Source organism: Rattus norvegicus, chromosome 1 (assembly GCF_036323735.1).
Source record: "Rattus norvegicus strain BN/NHsdMcwi chromosome 1, GRCr8, whole genome shotgun sequence".
Taxonomy (NCBI): domain Eukaryota; kingdom Metazoa; phylum Chordata; class Mammalia; order Rodentia; family Muridae; genus Rattus; species Rattus norvegicus.
This window is the reverse complement of record NC_086019.1, coordinates 129,165,481-129,188,100: the sequence shown is the minus strand read 5'-3', so window position 1 is coordinate 129,188,100 and position 22,620 is coordinate 129,165,481. Positions and strand designations below refer to the sequence as shown.

Here is a 22,620-nt window from a genome sequence, read left to right as displayed (position 1 = left end):
AAATAAAGTCAAAAAAGAAGAAGAGAGATTCCTGCAGTTAAAGACTGTGGGAATGACCAAAGGCTGATGTCAGGTGGCATAAGCACATCAGGAATTCAGAGGAGGTAGCTGCCTGGACCCCTCAGAAGGATTACAGTTATCCAACTGTCTTAGTTACTTTACTATCACTGTGACAAACACCAGACAAAAATCAATCTGGAGACAAAAGGGATTATTTCAGCTTACAGTCGTAGTCCACCATGGAGGAAAGTTGGGACAAGAACTCAAGGCAGGAACCTGACAGCAGGAGGTGAAGCAGAAGCCATGAGGAGTGCTCTTTATTGGTTTTCCTTCTTAGAGGACTCAGGACCACCTGCCCAGGGGTGACATTGCTCCCAGTGGGTGGGGATAATTAATCAAGAGTCCTGGACAGACTTGCCTGTATGCCAACTTTATGGAGACCTTTTCTCCTCCCAAGGGACTCTAGCTTGTGTTGAGTTGACGACATAAAGCTAACTACACACTGTGGAATCGCCCAGGTTCACAGACGCTTCCCGTTGAAGAGAAGGAGGAGGAAGAGCAAACTTAGAAGACAGAGGCGATGTCACCCAGCAGGGAGGAGGAGAGTGGGGGAAATTAGAGCAGCCTTGTAGAAGGCCTGGGAAGAACTTCAAGGAGGCCAACGGGCAACACACCTCCAGGAGCCCAGCAGTGCACAGACCTGCCAGGGCCTTGCCCATCATCAGAGGGTGCTACTAGCATCTGTGTGTTGTGGGGAGTGGGGGGCAGAAGATGGACAGAATTAGAGAGAAGAGTAAAGAAATGGGGATACAGGAGCAGCATGCAGGACAACTGCCAGGCTTCACGAATACCCATGTCTACACCGATGTGTCTACACCCATGTGTCTACACCGATGTCTGAGATAAGACCAAGCGACCCATCTCTCCCCATGGGGAGTCAGTTAACAGTAAAGCATTGTTCAGAATTGTCAGAAGACCGTACATTAACTCTGGACTTTTACTACATGCAACATTTTTAATGTTTACTTTTCCTTTCAATAAGCTAAGATGTTGGGGACTTTGACTTCCCTGACAGCTGTTCGACCCTTCCCTGGCACTTGATGTAAAACCGTCAGCCAGTCAGCCAGATTGTCCATGTGCGCTAGTACAGCTGCCTGAACACTCCTTGGATGTCTTAAGGAAGCTCGACTCCAGCCACAGTCCCTTGCTGTAACACTAGTTGACACCACCCACTGCTGGCACTCGGCGTTATCTGAAGCTGAGAGCTACAGTAGCTAAGTGCTGGGGTGCTGATGGTTCAAGTGCAGAGCGCTATTTCTTCAATCCTTCTCCCAAAGCCCCAAGACTCTGGCTTCTGTGCAGCAATAGGCACCTAGCACTCGGGGTCTCTATTTCAGCCCCTAAGCCTCAGGCAGGGCAAGCCCTGGGACTAACTGCTGTAGCATTCGTCCACCTGTGATTTTTATTCGTGAGGGGCAGAAGGTCCCAGCCAACTGTTCGATGATTATTAGAACATTCTAGCCCTTCTGGAAAGTCCTGTGTCCCTGGGACAGAACTGAGAAAACTCCCTTCCCAGCATCCTTTGTAGACAGGCACAAGCACGTGACCCGGCTCCACCAGTCCCATCCATCCTCACTAGACACCAGTGTGGGATAAGGTTTAGTGCGGGAGGGGAAACGACCAAAGAAGAACTACTAGAAGGCAGGACCAACTCCACAAGGCCAGCGATGGCTGCATGAACCCTCTAGGAACTGAGCAGACCCTAGAAGCTGCACTGGAGTCATTTCTTACTGGCCAGGCTTCAACCACAGGCACAGCGCAGGCTGCCCTCCAGTCCTCGCTTCCTTCCTAGGTAGAGGCTACCATTTTACTTTTTACCTCTGACCTAGGATGTTAGAGCTCACAGCTGACCTCTGTGGGTGGGGGCTGCCACATAGCCAGCCTGGGAAGCAGAATCAGCCTGGCCACTTGCCTTTGGAGCCACTGCCTTCTCTTCACACTAGAGACCAGCCTGGGCAAGTGCTGACTCACAGGGGGGTAGACTGCTGGGCCGACTGCCGGCAGCATTCCAGGACCTCTTCCTTTCATTCTGACCGGAAACCCTGTGGGGAAGGAAGTAAAATGTGCCTGCCTACAATTCCCATTTCTCAATTAGAAGCCCCATGGCCCTAGTCCAACCAACGGAATACAGGTGAAAGGCTCTGAGGAGAGACTCTGGTCTCAATACAGACTCAGAGCTTTGCTGTGGGGATAAAAAAATAGACTGCCTTTGTTCCCCTGCCTCTCTCTCCTCCCTCTTCTTCCTGCCCGGAGAGGAGATGTGGTGATGGTGATGGAGGGGCCATCTTTTGGCTGTTTGATATGAAGAGGTTTTGGCTGCCAGCCTGAGGGAGCATGCAAGTTGAGGAGAGTTAGGAAAGAGAGGAGCATTGTGAGATGGTGCAGCATAGAGGGGGACCTGGCGGGAGGGGGGAGGGGCAATCAGGTGTGCCTGACTCTCAGACAATCAAGGTAGGAGGTGCTGAGAGAGGGGCGTATGGCCCCATGGGAACAGAGAGGACACGGAGGTGGGAAACTCCTTTATTGTGCGCGTGTGGAAAGTTAGAGGACAGCTCTCAGGACTAGTCTCTCTCCTTCTACCAGGCCGGCCTGAGGATCAAACTGAGCCCATCCGGCTCGAGGGCAAGCAGCTACACCCACTGAACCATCTTGCTGGCCCCCCAGTTCCTCTGCTCGTTATCTGAAATAGGAAAATGCCACACACATGAAATTCTTCTCCCCAGCTAGTTAAGTGAGGCAAAACGTGAAACTGAAATTTGAGTCGGCCTTGAATTTTGCATGATGTCAATAAATACGAGACTCTTGATTTGGCCAGACAGGTTGGGTTTTCATAAATAGGGACCTGGCCCTGAAGATGATGTGTTTCCGGGCAGCCCTCTGGAACTCAGAGGGAGTCTCCAGGGGAAACCAAACACAGTAGTTCCTCGGACTCCATCCATGTGTGTTCACGGTCTGTGTCAGCTAGAAAAAGAAAAAATTAGTAATCATTGCTGCTCATCCCCACTTGTGCCTCACTTTGAAATTAAACTTCGTTACAGATACACATGAGCAAGAAGCAGCAGTTCCGTGTGCACAGGCTTCTGACCATCTGTGGGTTTCAGACCTTTCGCAGGGGGTTGGTGGGGACTGCCGTGCCCAGTCCGGAACCCCAAGGCCTTCTGACAGCATTACAGAACTGAGAACAGGGCCCCAGGCAGCTCAACCTGAGAGCCCCAGGGGCCAGCCAGAGGCTGGGAGAGCAGCCTTCTCACACAGCTGTGTTCATCTCCCATTTCATAGGAGGCAAGGAACCACAGCTTCAGGAGGATGCTGGCTCTGCAGCCAGGACAACACTTACTGAGGACTTACTGAGGGTATGGGGGAGAGATGAAGACTAGGGATGGGGAACTTACATCCCCTCTGCATCCCGGAAAGCCAGAGAGGTCATAGCCACTGCTGTTCTTGAATGTGATGGAGCTCGGCAGTCCTCAGTATCCTCGGAGCTTATGTTTCTGTGTCACAGACACAACAGCCAACGCTGACAGACCCAGAGCAGTTGGCCAGAGCCACCTGTGGTCCAGGTCTATTGGCTTTGGAGGCCCTGCTCCACCCCCAGCCTCTCTGGCACCCACGAACTCCTTAAGGTGGCCTCAGCATGCATCTGTCACTCCACAATGCTGAGAGGCTCTGTGCTGTGGCCATGTGATCTTTGGGCTCTGGAGCTAGTTTGTCATCGCTTGATTCTCAGTCCTCATTGATTGTGTCACCCGGGGCCTCGATGTGTACTTTGGTTTCCTCCTCTGTCAAAAACAAAAAGCATTATGGGAGTAGCCTCTACCACATGGTTCAGATGTGAGCAGTGCAGCCTAAGGGTGGGCTGCCGCTGTGTTATTTTGTCACTGTTGCTGGTGTGAGGTTGTGCGGTTTGGGGGACAAGCCTGGGAAAGTAACTTGAACTGGCCCACTCCAGAAGCCTGATCTCTGACACCCCAGCTCTACCCCCTCCCTGGAAGTGTCTTCCGTCAATCTCTCTGTCCCAAAGGTTCAGGCACAGGCTTTCCTCAGCTCTGGTTGCTGCATACCCTCCCACCCCAGAGGAAGTAAAACTACCCCTGGGTCAAGTCCCAGGCAGGAGGTTGTGGACCTCTTCTGGGTGGATTCCAGACCAGCCTCCACAGGCTGCCTCTGCCTGAAGCCATGTGTGGGCCTGAGGGCCATCTATTGTGGGGGAAGTTGCTCCCTTCCCTGAGCCCTGGCTGTTCCGAGTGCACAGTGATTGAATGGTGGGTGGGATGCCTGCCCTGCCTGTCTATAGGCTGGGATCTAACTCCACTGCCAATCTCTTGTCTAGGCTGGGCCCAGCTCTCTTCTCCCCCCTGCTCCTGGTGGGTCTGACTGGGCTGCATGGAGGTACCCACCATCCTAGGACACCCCTTGGGCTACGTGACAGTCATGCTACAGTCATCCCTACCTATACCCAATAGTCTAATGCAGGGAGCTTTGGAGATGAGGAGCCTCTGGACAGTGGAGCCCTTAGTTCTATTCCTCCCTCACAGAAAGGCAAGCTCTGAGAATGACGTCTCCACCCGGCCCCGCCCAGCCTTTGACTTCCCCAGCCCCAAGTTGTACAACAGGCACTTGAACTGCCAGAAACAGTCCCCAGATAACCTTATCAGCCACCCAGCCACAGAGCCTTCCTGCCGCGCCAGCCACCCACAAAAATAGAGCTGCTGATTAGAACCTTCCAGAAACACTGACCCTGGAGCCTTCCAAAAGCTGAAGAGACATCCTGGCGCGCTCTGAAGCCCTGCTCTATCTTAAAGCAGTGCGGAATATTTATTTTGGGGTCTTCAAATCAAGTCTTGGGATCTGTGGAAAGAAATCTGCCAACTACCTTTGAAAAACAGCACAAAAGTATCCCTCTTCTTAAACTTCTTTAACTGCCACTTCTGATATTATAGTTAGAAGAAATAATAGGATGAAAGGAAAAAAGTACCAGTTAAGGTTGTCCGACCCATGGATTCATCAGAATACCTAAGCTTAACCTGAAAATGACGTCATGTCCAAAAATGCGAGGAGGAAGGCGAGAGGGAGAAAAGGGAAGGGAGGAAGGGGGAGGGAGGGAAGAAGAGGAACCAAGGAAGGAAAGAAGGAAGGAAGTTTAGGATAGGAAGGACAGACACATGGCTACCCACCCGCTGTGTCCTAGATAGCTCTTCAAGTGTGGCAGAGCTTGTGCAGAGGTGGCTCGGTGGGTAAGAGCATTTACTGTGCGAGCATGGGAAGTAAACACAGATCCCAGCAGCCACAGACAGAGCAGAACATGGGAATGTGAACACCTACAACCCCAGCACCGTGGAGGGTGTGAATAGAGAAAGACTGATTTTCCCGGCTGTCAGCCTAGGTCCTTGTTTAGTAAGAGACCCTGCCTCAAAGGAACAAGAGGAGGTGATAGAGAGGGACACTTGTGCCCTCCTCTTCTGACCTTCACACACGTACACATACATGAACATAAATATATTCTCTCTCACACACAGTTTTAAAGTATTTATTATATGCTATGCATATATGCATGTATGTATGTGCATCATGAGTGTTCACAGTGCTCAGAGGCCAAAAGAGGATGTTATATCCCCCTGAAAAAGAAGTTACATGTACTTGTGAGCCACCATATAGGTGCTGGGAACCCAAGCACCCAGTGTTCTTAACTTCTGAGCCATCTCTCCAGCCCCAGCAACCGTGTGTGTGTGTGTGTGTGTGTGTGTGTGTGTGTGTGTGTCTGTCTGTCTGTCTGTCTGTCTCTCTCGCTCTGTGTCTTTCTGCCTGTGTCTGTCCTTATGTATTTCTTTGTTTGTGGGGGTCCCCGTATGTATGTGTCTATGTGCCTCTGTGTGTATGTGCATGTATGTATATGGATGCATCTGTGTGTGCGCGCATGTGAGTATTTCTTCACATGTGTGTGTTCGAAGCAGCCAGAGGAGGCCATCAAGTGTCCTGTTTGATCATTATGTCTCATTCTCCTGAGTCAGGGTCTATCACTAGCTTCAACCATCCCCCTGTATCAGGATTTTTATTCAGATCCTGGTGCTGATACAGCACCCACTCCTGCTCGCCAAGCCATCTCTGCACCCCATTACCAGATTTTAGAAAGTGAAGTCGTGCCATCGACCAAGAAGAAGAAAACAAGTCTTCCCTCCTGCTCCTCAGTTCTTTAGTAAAGGCCCCGACTTAGCCCGTGAAGACTATAGAACCACGGGGAATCTGCCGGGCATGGTGGCTTGGGCACGCAAATGCCTGTGCTTGGGAGGCAGACGCAAGAACATCTCAAGTCTGAAGCTGGGCTGAGCATGAAAACATCCAGGTGCTTTATACACCCCCCTCCTCACTTCCACACTGGGCCACTGTCCCTTCCCTCTGACCTGCACACAAGGACCAGACTTGTGGTCCCTGAGGAAGACTCCCACTCCATCCCCTGACCCCCATGGCCATAGTTAAGAGTAGAGCCACTCCCTCGAGCATGGCTCCCTTCAGAGACACAACACAACCCCACCCTCAACCCCTGACTGACTCACCCACAAGAGCGGCTCCCATGGGACTGTTTGACCCTCTATGACACTTGGAGGCGGCTTCCTCTTCCTGAGGCGGGGGTGAAACCCCTCTAGGGAGAACACAGCTGTGAAGGAAAAGAGGCACACCAGATTACCAAGACACCAGGTCGATTGTCCCAGATTACTCACCTTTCCCCTCCTCCCCTCTGGAAGCCTCTGGGAATCAAGTATTCCTTCACCTGCCTGCACAGCCCCGGCTCTACTGCCTGAGAGTGTGGGCGGAAGAGGATGCTGACGCTGCTCCGGGGGCCTGGACAGCAAAGGAGCTCCTGGCTGTCCCTCTGACCAGACCAGCTCACACCAGCTAGCAAAGTATGTCTGTTCTCTTAAATTCACCTATCACCCAAGGTGCAGATCCAGGTCCAAAGCAGGAACTATGGGAATAAGGACATGTGGAAACTCTGCCCACTGTGTCCCTAGAGGGTGCCACTGTTCTCCAAGTGGACATGAGGAAAGAGAAGTAGGAACCGTTGGGGTCAAAAGTGGATGGGCAGGAAGATAACCACATGGGGGACAGATAGAGAACTAAGGAGGAAGACATGCTTTAGTCACAATGTTCTCTGCTGCCAGTGACAGAAACTGATTCAAACCAGAGCCTGAACAGAGGAGGTGCGGGGAAGAGAGAAGGAGAAAGAGAGAGCAGCCCTCTTAGTTTACATCTCAGAGCTGTCTGGTTTCAGGAATGGCTGGATCCAGGGACACAAGTGATGGCACCGTTCTCTCTTTACGCTCCTTATCTTGACTTGCCTTTTATCTGGGTGTTAACCGTCCAGTTCTTTGTGCCAGATGGCCTTTGCTGTCATGACTACCCATGCTTACATCAGGCCAGCTTGTCAAGCCAAGCAGACGCATCTCTCTCATCCACCCCTCGTCACGGTGGACTTACACACTCCGGTGACATGCTGCTCCTCGGGCTGACCAATGGTTCCCGGAGACTGGGCTTTGAGTTAACCTGGGCCAGCACGTTCAAGGTACCAAGAGGGCAGATCCCAGCAGTTATTTCTGGAAGCTGAGAGTCTGACTGCTGTATTTAGCCCAGGCTGTACAAAAAGCCCAGAACAGGGCATATGGACATGGCTCAGTGAATAAAGAAGCTTGTGACCAAACTTGAGGGCTTGAGTTTGATCCCCAGAACCCACACGGTAGAAGGAGAGAACAGACTCCTGTTCTGTCTTTTGACCTACACACGCATGTGCCAAGGCACGCACTGCCACCCTACCCTCAACACATGGGCTAAATAAATGTAAAGAAAAACAAATTTGCCTAGGCAGAAAACCCATGCCGGAAGGAGCTGAGCTGAGCTGGAAAACGGGCCAGGGTCCCCCGTAGGAGGAATGCGTTCTCCTAGCCAGTGGTTTCTCACAGTGCCTTCCATCAACATCACTTGTGGCTGAGGCAGAGGAAGTGCCGGAGTTCAAGGCCAACATAGGCTACATAGCAAGGCCTTATCTGAAAAACAAGCCAACAGTCCTGGATGTGACAAACAGTGACACTCCCTGGTATAAGAGTGGGCAAAGACTGAGGAGATGGCTCTCCAGAGATCTGCAAACTACCAATGAGGGCAGCGCAAGATAGCGAATACCTGATCGTTGACAAACAAATCGAGAGGAGGGGGGAAAGGGAGGGACTTTGTAAGGGAGGGGCCAGAAGGGGGATGCAGCCTTTGGGATGGAAGAAAGGAAGGAAGAAAAGAAAGAAAGGAGGGAAGGAGGAAAGGAAAGGGGAGGGGAGGAGAGGAGAGGAGAGGAGAGGAGAGGAGAGGACAGGAGAGGAGAAGAAAGGAAAGGAAAGGAAAGGAAAGGAAAGGAAGTGAAAGGAAAGGAAAGGAAGTGAAAGGAAAGGAAAGGAAAGGAAAGGAAAGGAAATCAAAATCACTTCACAGTGCATGGTGGTTCACATGAAAATGGTCCCCTATAGGCTCGGAGGGAGTGGCACTATTGGGAAGTGTGGCCTTATTGGAGGAAGTATGTCACTGAGGCTGGGCTCTGATGGTTCAGATTCTGAAGCCAGACCCAGTGTCACTATTTTCCTGATGGATACCAGTCCAGCACCACGTCTACCTGCATGCCGCCACGTTTTCCACCATGAGGATAATGGACCTGAAAGAATAAAAAAAAAAAAAAATGCAGCTAAGAAGTCAGAAGTTTAAAAATGCTATCTCACCCCTAAGAAGCCCTAAATACCTCAAATTCCAGACCCTGCCCTCTACCTGAAGGTAGGTAAAAGGTCACATTTCTTGAGCCTGCTCTCCTTGGAACTAGAAGAAAGGACTTAGGATAAGGCCCTTAGATATGCGATTCCCAACCCAGTAAAGATAACAGAAAGCTTCTCCCAGGAACTAGCTGACCATAAAGTTAAATTAAAATCTTAGAGAACAATCTTGAGAAACAGGAAGTTCCTCCTTGAGATTTTTCACTGGTATTCTCGACACTTTCCAATGACGCCATCTCTGCCCCCTCGGGTTGTGGTTTCTCCCTTTAAATACCCTTTCTCCCAGCCTCTCAGGGTCGAACTCCACTGCCCCTGCGTGGGATATGAGTCTCGACCCCAGTGCACTGGTTCCTATCGATAAACCTCATGTGATTACAGCAAGGACAGTCTTGTGTGATTTTTTGGGGCGGGGGGGGGGGGTTCGTCATCCCGGGACTTGAGTGAGGTTCTCCCCACTCCGGGGGTCTTTCAGACCAAACCTTTAAACTGTAAGAAGCCCCAGCAACTGTTTTCCTTTAAGAGGGGCATTGCTCATGGCATCTCTTCACAGCCATAGGACTTTGACTAAGACAGCACCCCACACCCACAGGGTAATTATCACTAAGCACAAAAAGCCTTGTGGTGGTGCACACCTGTAGTGCTGGTGAATCCAGGAGGCCGACTGAGAACCTGTCTCAAGCGGAAATGCATCTCAAGCTGCTGGGACTCATAATCAGAGTGATTCCAAGGTCACTAAAAAGAGAAAAGGGCCAGGGAGAAGGGAAGCGCCCAGGCATAAGTACAGGAGGTGGAGAGACCGTGGTAAACATAGCAGGACCGCAGGGTGCAGCAGTTCAGCTCTGGGGCACAGAGTGGAAGGAACCAGAGCTAGGTGTAAAGGGGACTGACTGTTGGAATCCAAGCTCTAGTAGCTGCTCAAGCCACAAGTTTTGCATGGAGCTTTTCACAGGTACCCACAGCCACCTGCCAGACAAGCTCTTTGAGCCCCTTCAGCCGGGAGCCTTCTCAGTGCTAGGACCGCTCACCTGGGACTCAAATGTACATCAAAGCTATTCGTCCTGCATCCTTCATCCTGCTCACACCACCCCACCCGAGGATCAGGGCTGGACGTAGGCTTCTTCTGAGAAACCTACCCCATCCTTAGAAATGTATGAGCATTTCTGCCTCATTGGGGTTAATTCCTCTCTTGAAAGACTCTATCATGACGTCTGCCTCTGCCTCTGGACCCTGATCTCTCGAAGAAGCCCATGCTATGTTGTTGCGTCTTTGTCCGTGGCATTGATAACTTCCAATAAACTCCTTAGTGTCCAGTAATCTGGCTCAGTGTCACCGTTGAATCCCCACATCCAGAACCTCTCAACACAAACTTGATATCTCTAAACAGCCAGCAGCATTGCCCACAATAGCCAAGGGTAAGGAATGTATCCATAGACTGGACATGTAAGACATATATGCAAAGCAGTACTTTATAGGCATAAAAAGGAGACTCGAACATACACCACAACATAGGTAAACCTTGAACACATTATGTCCATGCCACGAGCCAGACACAAATATTTTTACTAATACCAGACATCCAGATCAGGCAGATTACCGGGGACAAAGTAGAATGGTGGTTGCCAGGGACTGGAGCAGGGGGAATGAGGGGTTAATATTTGGTGAATGCAGAGTTTCCATTGCAGAGTGAAAATACGCAGTGGATGGATAACGGTAACGACAGAAGGAAAGTGGGCCTAAGATGATCTGGGACAGCTCCAGCTATGTCACCAACTGTCAGACTAGGTGACAGTTCTGCGGACCAGACACCAGACAGGGGACTGAGCAGGACATGCAGACAGATGGCCACCTCCTTGCTACATGCTTGTTTGCATGCATTTGGAAGGAAAGCTCTCACTTCTGCTTTAGTTTGATTTTGTTTTCTTGATGAGTTTCACTCTACCCCAGGCTAGACTAGAGCTCATAAGGTAGCCCAGGGTAGCCCTGGAGCTCATGGCAGACCTACTGATTCTGGGATCAGAGGTGTGAGGCACTCTTCCCTCTGGCTCTCCTCTTCCTTTTTTTTTTTTTTTTTTTTTTTTTTTTGGTTCTTTTTTTCGGAGCTGGGGACCGAACCCAGGGCCTTGTGCTTCCTAGGTAAGCACTCTACCACTGAGCTAAATCCCCAGCCCCTTCCTTTTTTAATTAATGAATTAATTTTTAATATTTTGACCATTTCATGAACGTGTTATATTTTGGTCATTTATACCCCCATTATCCTCTCTTATCCTCCCACTCCTGCTGAACCCCTTCTTTCCAGGTCCCCCTTCTATTTTCATGTCCTCTTATGCAATCCACTGAGTTTAAAGTTGCTTTCATGGTTGTGAGGTTATCAACAGCGTGTACACACTGTATGAACCAGCCTGGCCCTGAACCTGTAGTCATCCTCCTGCCTTGGGCTCTCTCTTTCCCTCTATGGAGACATGAATCAATCATGGAGACTCGGCATCTAAACCTATTCACCCCATCCCCCCACCTCCATACACCATTATGCCTGACAGCTCCACTTGGGGCTTCACCTTACGAATCTTGTGGGGATAAAGACATTCGGTCCACATCAGGAGGACACTTAAAAATAAGTGAAGATGGCAATGTTTATACTGAGTCTATTCTGCCACAATTACGAAGTCAACGCAAGTGCGAGCATCCTTCATGGAGTGGCATGGCAAGTCCTTGGGCCCAGTCACTGGCTCTGTATGGAGGATGAGCTGTGACCTCTTACATGACGCAGGCAAATCTGAGCATGCCACAGTGTGTGAAGTCCTGCTTTAGGTGATGGGGAGCCCCAGGAGATTCCTAGCCAGGCCCTGGAAGGATCCTAAATGGGAGGTTATGTACACAGTGGCCAGGCTTCTAGAGCCATCTTGTCCACATGGCTAAGGAAGGACGGGGAGGGGGAGAGAGGAGCCAGATGAAGGGGATGGCATGGGTTTTCTGCCAAACAGGGGTTATCTCTGTGGCCACACTGAACACAGCTCCACTGATCCCAAGCCCGCCTCAGCCCTGCCAGCATCTCCTCTCCAGGGAAGGATCCTCCTGTGCTTCCTTCCACCTTGCTCTCCCAGAGTCGCCCTGACTCAGGTGTCGGGCAGCAGACCATCTGCACGCACACAAAGAGCAACTCTTTCCGCTGAGGGAAAGCAGCCCGCGCCTCTGGGACTCTGCCAGGGTGAAATCCAAGCCTGGAGTGACCAGCGGAGACAACAGCATCTGCGCTGTCCCAACTGATACCTGCCAGGAGGGAAATGAGAAACCCTCACTGGGGGTCATGTGGCTTTTCTCCTAGACCTCTGGCCACAGATGACTGCTTATCACTTGAGGGGCCTGTCCCAGCAGGGGGAGCAGAGCCAGATCCCTCTGGTCTGCAGTCATTTCCAGTGAAGGAGGGCCTGGTTTTGTCTGTGGGAGGAAAAGAGACGTGTGTCCCAGCCCCAGGTCCGGCCTTTGTGGGTGGAGATAGAGAGATCAGATTCTCTTTGAGGCCTCTTCCTGCTCTCCAAGTGCTTGCCAAGGCTCCAAAGCAGCTCTATTAAGGGTGATAAGCAGGTGACAGAGCCCCAGGCCCCAGGGACAGCCCCAGCCACATGGTAGATTTCAGCTTCAGCCCGAGACAGGGAAAGAGTAGAAAGGGGCCCATTCAGTCTGACATGCGAGAGGCTTTAACATGGAGGAGGCAGGTGGGCTCCATGTTGCCTTCTGAACCCTGTGTCCGCAGTGGTTATTTTATATTTTTTAAAAAAATCACCTAGGAAGTGCAAGGCCCTGGGTTTCGGGTCCCCAGCTCCGAAAAAAAGAACCAAAAAAAAAAAAAAAATCACATATAGTGTGTGTGCGTGCGTGTGTGTGTGTGTGTGTGTGCGCGCGCGCATATCGGGGTCAGGACAACTTGCAAGAACTGGTTCTTTCCTTCTACCATATGGATCCTGGGAACTGAACTCAAGGCATCAAGCTTTGAAGCACACACCTTTGCATCACCAGCCTCTGATGACTTTAAATACTTGCAGGGGATGGAGAGACCGCTAGTCAGTCAAAAGTGCTTACTGCACAGTCATGAGGACTGGGGTGGATCCCAGCACCCATGGGACAAACTAGGCATCCCCCAAAAGCTACCAACTCCAGCTCTAGAAGATCTGAGTGGGAGGTGGAACACCTGCTAACATATGAGAACGTACACTCATATACACACACAAACATATAAATAAAATACATCTTTTTTAAGATAAAGAATATTTGCAGCAGATAAGGATTATGAATTCAGAGCCCACCTGCAGCTCAGAGTTCGGTCTTAGCTCTGAATCCTGAAGGTGTCTCCCCTGATACAGGAGCCATCAAGGACTCTGCGATCTATCCGTGGAGAATCTCAGGCACCGCCTTCTCCTCATGCCTTCCAGAGAAATCTTGAGCAACGCCGTTGTGGACAAAATCGAGCCCACTTGGTTCCCAAGTTCCCATCTCTACCACTTCAGAGTGTGGCCTTATAAGAAAGAGGGTCCTCAGGCATAATTAGCAAAGCTACAGTCACACCGCAGTAGAGAAGGGTTTGATTCAGTTTGCCAACTGTCCTAATGAGCAGGGAGCTATGGCACAGAAACACACCCAGCGGTAAGATAGCATGAGAGGACTGGGAAGACACCCATCTTCAAGCCAGGGAGACGGGCCCCGCTTTCCCAGCTGAAGGAACCAATCAATACCCTTGACGCTCTGGCTTGGAATGTTAGCCTGCCGGACTAGGAGAACTTTCTGTTGCTCTGATGTAGACTTGTAAGCTAAATAAACAGTCTATCATGAGAGAAAGTCAAGGCAGGGGCCTGGAGGTAGAAACTGAAGCAGAGACCATAAAGGAACACTGTTCACTGGCTTGCTCCCCATGGCTTGCTCAGCCTGCCTGTCTATACAACCCGGGACCATCTGTACAGAGGTGGCACTGCCCACAGTGCGCTGGGCCTTTCCACATTCATCATGAATGAAGAAACCCCCCACAGACATGCCTGTAGGTAATGTAATGGAAGCAGTTTCCCAGCTGGCTGTAGCCTGCATCAGTTGGCAAACATGAGCCAGTGCGGATACATTACTTATGCTAATTTATTACATACATATGCTAATTTATTCATCAGTTAGGGTTCCTTGGCTTTTGGGTTGTTTCCAGTGTTTGGCTGTTAGGAGAATTTGATTTTCTGTCAGAGCTGAGGCTCACACTCTGGCCGCCTCTAGCTGAGCCTCAGCCCTAGTCTATAATCCCATATAGGACTCCTAGGACACGTGCCACAGGGGCAATGCTTCAGAGTGGAATAGCTGGATCACAGACTTGATGAGTGTGTTTGTCATGGGACCAGAATGCTGACTGGTTCCCAACGTCCACACCAACACGTGTTCTACTTAGCAGTGCAGTGGGGATTTCCCATTGGCCACCCCACCCAGGCCTCTGAGGGTCGCCCTATTGTAAACCGGAGCAGTACTTGGTGTGTGGGGATATTCAGTTTTGTTTTTCTTTTTTAAAAAATTTTCAAGACATATTTTATTTTCATGTATATCTGTATTTTGCCTGCATGTATGTATGGCCACCATGTGCATGCCTGGTACCTGTGGAGGCCAGAAGAGGGTGTTGGATGCCTTGGAATTAGAGTTAGAGATTGTCGTGAGCTACTATGTGGGTACTGGGAGTTGCACCTGGGTTCTCTACAGAAACAAATGCTCCTAACTACTCAGTCATTTCTTTCAGCCTCACCAAGGTCTTCGTTTGCATTCTCCTGCGTAAGAATGAAAGTGAGTGCCCTTTCATGAACTTCCTCTGTGGTGAGGTTGCTGCTCAAAGCTTACCCCTCTCTAGGCTTAGCAGTGTTATTGTCATTGACGTATAGGAGTGCACACACACACACACACACACACACACACACCCTTATACACACAGCACACACATTCTTATACACACACACACACACACCCTTATACACATAGCACACACACACACACACATTCTTATACACACAGCACACACACACACCCTTATACACACAGCACACACATTCTTATACACACAACACACACACACACACACACCCTTATACACACAGCACACACACACACACCCTTATACACACAGCACACACATTCTTATACACACAGCACACACACACACCCTTATACACACAGCACACACACACACCCTTATACACACAGCACACACACACACCCTTATACACACAGCACACACATTCTTATACACACAGCACACACACACACCCTTATACACACAGCACACACACACACCCTTATACACACAGCACACACACACACACCCTTATACACACAGCACATACATTCTTATACACACAGCACACACACACACACACCCTTATACACACAGCACACACACATTCTTTTTTTGTTTTGTTTTGTTTTGTTTCTTTTTTTCGGAGCTGGGGACCGAACCCAGGGCCTTGCGCTTCCTAGGTTAGCGCTCTACTACTGAGCTAAATCCCCAGCCCCTCACACACACATTCTTTTTTTTTTTTTTTTTTTTTTGGCTCTTTTCAGTTTATTGCATGAAGGAGTTACACTAGTCCAAGTTAAAAGCGGACCCCAAATGATTACATTATACAAACTGTGAGGTTTTTAAACTTGTCACACACACATTCTTATACACAGAGCACACACACACATTCACACATACACATTCTTATACACATAGTACATGTACACATTCATACACACACTCTTATATATACACACATTCACATACATATGCACACATTCTTATACATACACATATAGACACACAAGACATTGTTGGTTCAGATATTGCAAATATCTTCCTCTTATTATGGCCTGTTTCTTATAATTGATGGGCTTGCTTGCAGATAAACCTCTTTTCCTTTGGGAAGAGCTAGCATTTGGGGAGGGTTTGCTTTCTTTGTTTTGTTTTTTTGTTTTTTGTTTTGTTTTTGTTTTTGTTTTTTGTTTTGTGGGGTTTTTTGAGACAAGGTTTTGTGTGTGTGTGTGTGTGTGTGTGTGTGTGTGTGTGTGTGTGTGTGTGTGTGTAGCCTTGCCTATCCTTGTCACTCCGTAGACCTGGCTGGCCTCAAACTCAGAAATCTTCCTGCCTCTGCTTCTTGAGTGTTGAGTTTAAAGGCGTGGGCCACCACCACCTGACTGGGGAGTTTTTCGTTTTGTTTTGTTTTTTAGAAAACTTCTTTATCTCAGGCTCTGGAAGCTATGTGGCTATGTTACTCTCTCTTCTATCAGGGTTAGAGGGTGGGAGGTCGGATCTGCATGGTACCTGCTTCATTTTTCGCTGTGCTGAGTGCCAAGCCCAGGGCCCTGTATACCCCAGGCAAGCCCTCTGCCACTGAGCCTCTACATGCCACCTCTGTCATGTGTGGCATCCGGTTATGCACAAGTTATGAATTTCTGAGCTCTCTAGGCTGAACATTCCCCCAAACTCAGGCAAGCTCTCGGCACTCAGGACAGTATGCCAGGATTGCCTTTGGAACAAAAGTTTACCCACCCTATTTTTGTTTACATTTATTCATTCAGTGTGAACGTGTGTACACGTGTTCGAAAGTGCACAAGCCATAGTTTGCACTCAGAGGTCAGAGGACCACTTTTGGGAATGGGTACTCCCCTGTGAGTTTAGGAGATTAAAGTCAGGTTGTCAGGCTTGGTGGCAAGTGCCTCTCCCCACTCCCAGACCATCTTGCCAGGGCCGGCCCTACTCCTCCCTCATTCCAGTGGTTAGCTGTGGGACAGCCATTACCTCCAGGGACAGGTATTACAGGAGAAGACAGATTAAAAATGCGGACAATGCATGGAAGATAAACATCAATGCTATAAACATAGAGGACTGACACAGACCATGGTCCCCAACTGTAGCGGGGCCTGTTACACTTGAGATCTTTGTGGCTGTAACAGGGTAAAAGCCACAGGCATTCAAGTAGAAGTTTTCCCCATGCTACTGAGAGCCAAACGTGCCATCCGTGCTGGGCTTCATTAGGGAGCCCCAGCCCCAGTCACCCGCAGTTATGAAGGGAAGCCAGGCTTCTCACTAGTTGGAGCACAGTGTATGTGTGCACACCCGGTTGTGTGCACACACGATGCATGCACACATTTGGGAATTTGAACTCTAAGAATCTGATCCACAGCATTATGCTTTTTTTTTTTTTTGGTTCTTTTTTTTGGAGCTGGGGACCGAACCCAGGGCCTTGCGCTTCCTAGGTAAGCGCTCTACCACTGAGCTAAATCCCCAGCCCCCACAGCATTATGCTTTAGACAAGAACTCTGCCACTGGGTTACAGTTCCAGCTCTAGCGAATGCATGTTTTACTGTGAGTGTTTTCTGTCTGTGGGTGGTTTACCAGCACAGAGCTTTATTGTAAGTTGAGGAACAGCTGTGGTTAAGTGCTTGCCTTTAAACTTCAGAGGCACCGGGGTGTGGTAGAGCGCTTACTAGCCCTCAAGACCTGAGTCCCATCTCCCACACCACGCCAATGGTATAAAGGTAAGTCCGGCTTATTAGCTCAGGCCCACTGGATGAAGTGGGGACTCCTTGGGCAGGGAGAAGTGAGAGCGTAGCTTGGAGAAGGGTGGTCTCCATCGGGGCCAATTGTCTTGATTCTAGGTTCTTGGAAACCTAGAGACAGCTGCAACCTTAGGACTGGCACCTTGAGGTACAAACCAGGTCCCACTTTTGTCCCTGTGCCTGGCTATGCTGAGGGCAGTGAAACAGAAGAGCCGTGGAAGGTGAGAAGCATCTCCTGAGAGGAGAAAATAGTACCAGTGAGCAGAAGCAAAAGAGCCATAAAGCAGTAGGTCTCAATTTGGGGTAGCAACCCCCTAGGTCGCAACCCTTTCACAATGGTCTCCTAACACCACTGGCAAACGCAGATATTTGTATTCTGATACACAACAGTAGCAGAATTATAGTTATAAAGTGGTCACAAAATAACTTTATGATCTGGAGGTCACCACAACATGAAGAACTGTATTAAAAGGTTGAAGCATTAAGAGGGTTGAGAACCAATGCTATAGAGAGAGGCCCTGAAATGACTAGGAAGAACGTGACCATGATCTGTGGGGTTCCTGGGTGAGTTCAGCCACCATCTCCTGACAGCCACTCCATTCTGCAGATCAGGCCTTGAGTCAACGCAGAACAGCAACAGTGAGTCCAGGTGTCTTGTTTTGCATCCAGTGAGAGGCTAAGGCTGTTTACCTGGGTTCTGGAGATCTGAACCCAGACCATCAGGTTCATGTGGTAAGACTTCACCCACTGAGCCATCAGCCCAAGCTCTCTAATTTAATGAGATTCTGATTCCCCTGCAGCAGGAGCTAATGTGATTTGCTTTTCCAGGATGTCCAGCTATTACTTTCTCCTGGTTCCTTGGAGTCTGCCCCATGCAAACAAACTTAGAAGTCAATTGAGGTTTGGAGAGGAGTAAACTTGTAGACTCAGTCATTCCAGCCTCTGGCCCCACTTCTTCCTGCGACCTCCTTCGCCACCGCCAGCTGCTCTGGCAGCTCCAAACTCTTTCCTACAGCACTGCAAGCCAAGAACAATGGGGATGGGTGAGTCCTAATCCCCACTTCTGTCCCATGTGCAGCTCACCCAGTGAAGTGCCCTTCTTTTAGAGTAGGAGGACCCCTCCTGGGCAGGGTCTCGGAGCCTCACCAGTACCTTTGTTGTTGATTTTAATTTGTTAATTTTTCATGTTTTGCTTGCACATACGTGTGTGTCATGTGCATGTGATGCCTCCAGAGCCCAGAATGTGGCGTCAGATGCTCTGGAACTGGAGTGTGGTGCTGGGAATCAAACCTAGGTCCTCTGAAAGAGCATCCAGGCCTCCTAACAACTGAGCCCTTTCATTTACACTTTTTTAATTTGTTGCCTTTTCAGTTACTGCTGGTAAGAGGATTAGTTTGATACAAGCTATCCTATTATTCCTGGAGCTAGAATCTTCCAAATACTGCATATTTTGAAACTTTTTTCCCCTTATATTTCATTGTACTGAATGGCACATTAACGGAATGTTTGTTTTGAATGTGCTCCCTCTACCCCAAGATGCCTATGTTGGAAATCCTCAAATTCACACACGGATGTTTGAAGGTGAAGTTTTGGAAGCCAAGTCCAATTAGATGAGATTGTGAAGCTGGGTCCCCATGCTGGCACAAGCTGATTTTTAACAAGAAGAAGAGACCAAATCTAGAGTGCTTGCTTGGTCTCAGCCTGAGCTGCCCTCCACCACACAGATGACCCTCAGCAGAGGGCAATACTTCTCAGTTACCAGCACTGCCAGCCAGTAAAAGTCTACCTTGTGTAGAGTATTTGATCATAAGTGTTTTGTTGTGGCAACGGAAAATACACTAAGACACAGAACCTTTACAAAATAGAACTTTTTTTTTTTGAGACACAGAATTTTACTATATAGCCCAGGCTGGCCTAGAACTATGTGGCCCAGGCTGGCCAATTCACAATCCTCTTAAGAGCTGGAATTACAGATTTGCATCACCGTTATCTAGCTCGAAAAGTTTAACCATTTTTGAAGTGGAGACAAATTTAAAAGATCTCTTATGTATGAGTCTTTAACTCTTCAACCATTGACTCCATTCAGTGACCACTATTTCCTTAGAGTACTCTAGGCTGAGGATTTTATCTTCCTGACAAGTAAAACACATAAAACATCTCCATCCCACCTCCATTGCCACCACACACCAGCTACCAGAATGAGGCTGATCCCTTTGGGCAGATGAACCAGTTAAGCTCTGTGAGCTTAGGCACTTCACTCACACTCTCTGGGCTTCGATCTCTCATCTGAAGCCAAGGCCAGGGACACTGACCTCACAGGGACAAAGAGAGCCACAAATGAGGTAACAGCCCTAGAGTGCTGGGCACTGAGTCACTGAGCCCCATGAACACTCCCGTCAGGATTCCAGCTGAGAGGTATTCCATGGCTCTTGTCTTTCACTGACAGCCGTTTGGTTCTTTTCTTGGGAAAGCCGAAAACCACAGCTGTCTTTATAAGAGTATCTCATTTTAGCTCGGATTTTTCCTTTGACAAACACTCCAGCCAACACAAAGGGTGACTAATGCGGCTTCGCACAGTGACTTACCACATCCCTCTTGGGTCTCTAGAATGACTGCATCCTGCTCCTGCCCAGTGCACTGTGCTAACTAGGGCACAGGGAAGTGAAGATTTGGCATTTGCAGCTAAAACCTAGAACCTGCTATGACAAGGAGGAAGGAACCTTGGTCTGAGGCTGGTACTGGCCAAGCCCAGCAGGAGGAGGGGGTACTCCAGATGCCATGTGACTGGAGCTCAGGTTCAGAGCAGGATCTCCCGGTTTCCGCTTGGGTGCCGAGATGGGCAGGGTTATGTGAACAGGTAAAGTTAGAAAGGCAGCTGGGGGCCACTGGGTAAAGTGCAGGATAGTCAGATCGAGCAGTAGTTTCAGGGGACACGGAGGGTGGTGATAGTACGTGGCATTATAAGTGACATAGAGCACCCAGAGTCAGTCCGTGGAGGAGGTGGGTAACCATGCCCTCTTTACAGAGCAGGAAACCAAACTCTGGCACAGGAAATCTGCCCAAGATCACGTAGCTGCAGATAGGGCCTGAGGTCTAGGGAGTTGACTCAAACCAGTGCTGTGTGGCAAACCCAAGGTAGGAAGGAAACAAGTAAGCCTGCTCTGAAGCGCTGGCCATTTCCGGAAGTGTGAATGGTTTCTGATGTCCCAGGCAGAGCTGGAAGGGAGGCTCCTCCAGTCTGAGCTGGCCCCAGACCACTGCTGACCCCAACTCAGTTCTATTTGGTTCTGAGCCTGTGGCTCCTAAGCAAATGTCTCATCAGTCAGGCCCTTATGTAGACATCCTTCCCTGCACCGCCTCGCAAATCTACGTAACCACAGGTCTGTCTGTAAAGCGAGCTACTCAGACACATCTCACAGGATGAACACCCGTTATCCCTCCTCTGGTCTTGAGCCCTGGGCCCCCTGATATTTCGGGATGTACAGCTGACCCAGGGTCTCTCCCACTCCAGACGCACAGTAAAGCAACATCGTCCAGCCACAGTGATGCTGGCTGAGGTGCAGGGAGCAAGGTAGCCTGCCTGTGTCTGGTTCTCTGGCTCACCCAGGAGCCTCAGACTGGCACTGTTCCTAGATTTGAGGTAACAGATACTTGATCATCCGGAGCCAAAGCACACCAATTGTTTGTCCCAAGTAGAGATTGTGTTTCCGATGCCACAATCCACGAGTGGACTCAGCTTGCACAGCATTCCTCTTGAAAGTTGGCAGCCTCGCATTCTCTCAGGTGATTTCTTTTTTAGGACAATCTGTGGCATTTTTATACCTAACCTATGGAATTCTGTGTGATTCTGATCCTTAGGCTCATGGATAATTTCCTCCTCACTTGAAACTGAGGGGTGGCCGGGAAGGACGCTAGCTAGCTAAGTGGCACTCCTTCCAGGAGGTGGGGAGAGGGCCATGGGAAGAGCCATACTGAGCAGCCCTCACATGAGGGGAGGATAGAGAGACAGTCTGCACACGCCTACAGCCTCTGAGCTAACAGGACCAGGGCGTGGCAGCCGAGAAGAAACTTCTGGGCAGGCACAGCACCTAAGGCTGCCCAGCGACTTCTGGCAGGCTCACAGGAAACCAGCTGGGGCTGGACAGAGCTTTTCAATCCCTCCACACTGATGAAACTTACCAGTCACATCCGCCCAAGGATGTGGCCCAGACAGTGACTGCCCTGACAAGCCACTCAGAGAAACGGCTGGCACTCAGAAGCTTGAGGGCACAGCCTCTCAGGGGAAAAGGCCCACCTCTGAATCTAATTTTAAAGACCCACGAGCCATGATGTAAACTCATTTCCCAGTGATGGTTGCCACATCCAACTCAGGTCCTTGGACAGTCACAGGGCACATATGATTATGGTCAGTTCCCTGCAGCCCAAGGTCCCCCAGCCTAAGGAAATCCCCAGTGTATTGATGCTGGGGTGGGACAAACGCTCACTGCCCGGCTGTCCCCGCCCAGCCATCTTCCTTTTGCCCACTCTTCTGATAAAACTCCTATTTGTGGAGTCTTCATCACTAGAACTAACCTAACTTAATGATGTACCACAGGAACCTCAAAGCCAATGTCGCTTTGTTTGTTTGTTCATTTGCTTTTTGAGACAGGGTTTTTCTGTGTAGCCCTGGCTGTCCATAACTTTCTCTGTAGACCAGGCTGGCCTCAAACTTAGAGAGATCCACCTGCCTCTGCCTCCAGAGTGCTAGGGTTAAAAGCGTGTGCCACCATCGCCAAGCAACAATAAAAGATCTTAACTAGCACCTATTAAATGTCATTTTATAAAACGGTCTTCAAAACTAGCCTAGAGCGCAGGCTAAGTAGTTCCAAGGCTGTCAAAGTTCGCTCACGTGCATTTCCCACCAGAGGAAGCATACCTGGTTTCCAGAGGACGCCTGGTCACATTGCCCCATCGCCACATCAGCAAGTTGGAAAACCCTACCATGAGCTGACAGCTTCCATTTCTCATCTGTCCCCAGGGCAATGAGTGGACGGCATTCCCTAAAAGGCCAGGCATATGAGGCTCGCCTGACTCACCACTATGTCTGCCCTTTCCTCAATCTGCCATGACTCAAGTTTTGTGGCCATGGGGATGAGTTTTAGAGTTGCTCTATTCCCAGGACGGCGTAGCCAACACACTGGGCTCTGTCTTCCCACAATAATCCTCAGATACG

At 49.6% G+C, this 22,620-nt stretch overlaps 1 long non-coding RNA gene across 1 annotated transcript; it reads right to left on the bottom strand.

Annotated features, from left to right (window-relative positions):
• Positions 1–2,866: 2,866 nt before the first annotated feature.
• On the bottom strand, positions 2,867–22,264 carry LOC102549532 (uncharacterized). The gene is made up of 5 exons (XR_350463.5): positions 19,994–22,264; positions 9,491–9,590; positions 6,612–8,746; positions 3,453–3,839; positions 2,867–3,021 (listed from the first exon to the last, which is right to left on the bottom strand). It is a non-coding gene; the product is annotated as an uncharacterized LOC102549532 (long non-coding RNA).
• Between the last annotated feature and the right edge of the window lie 356 nt (positions 22,265–22,620).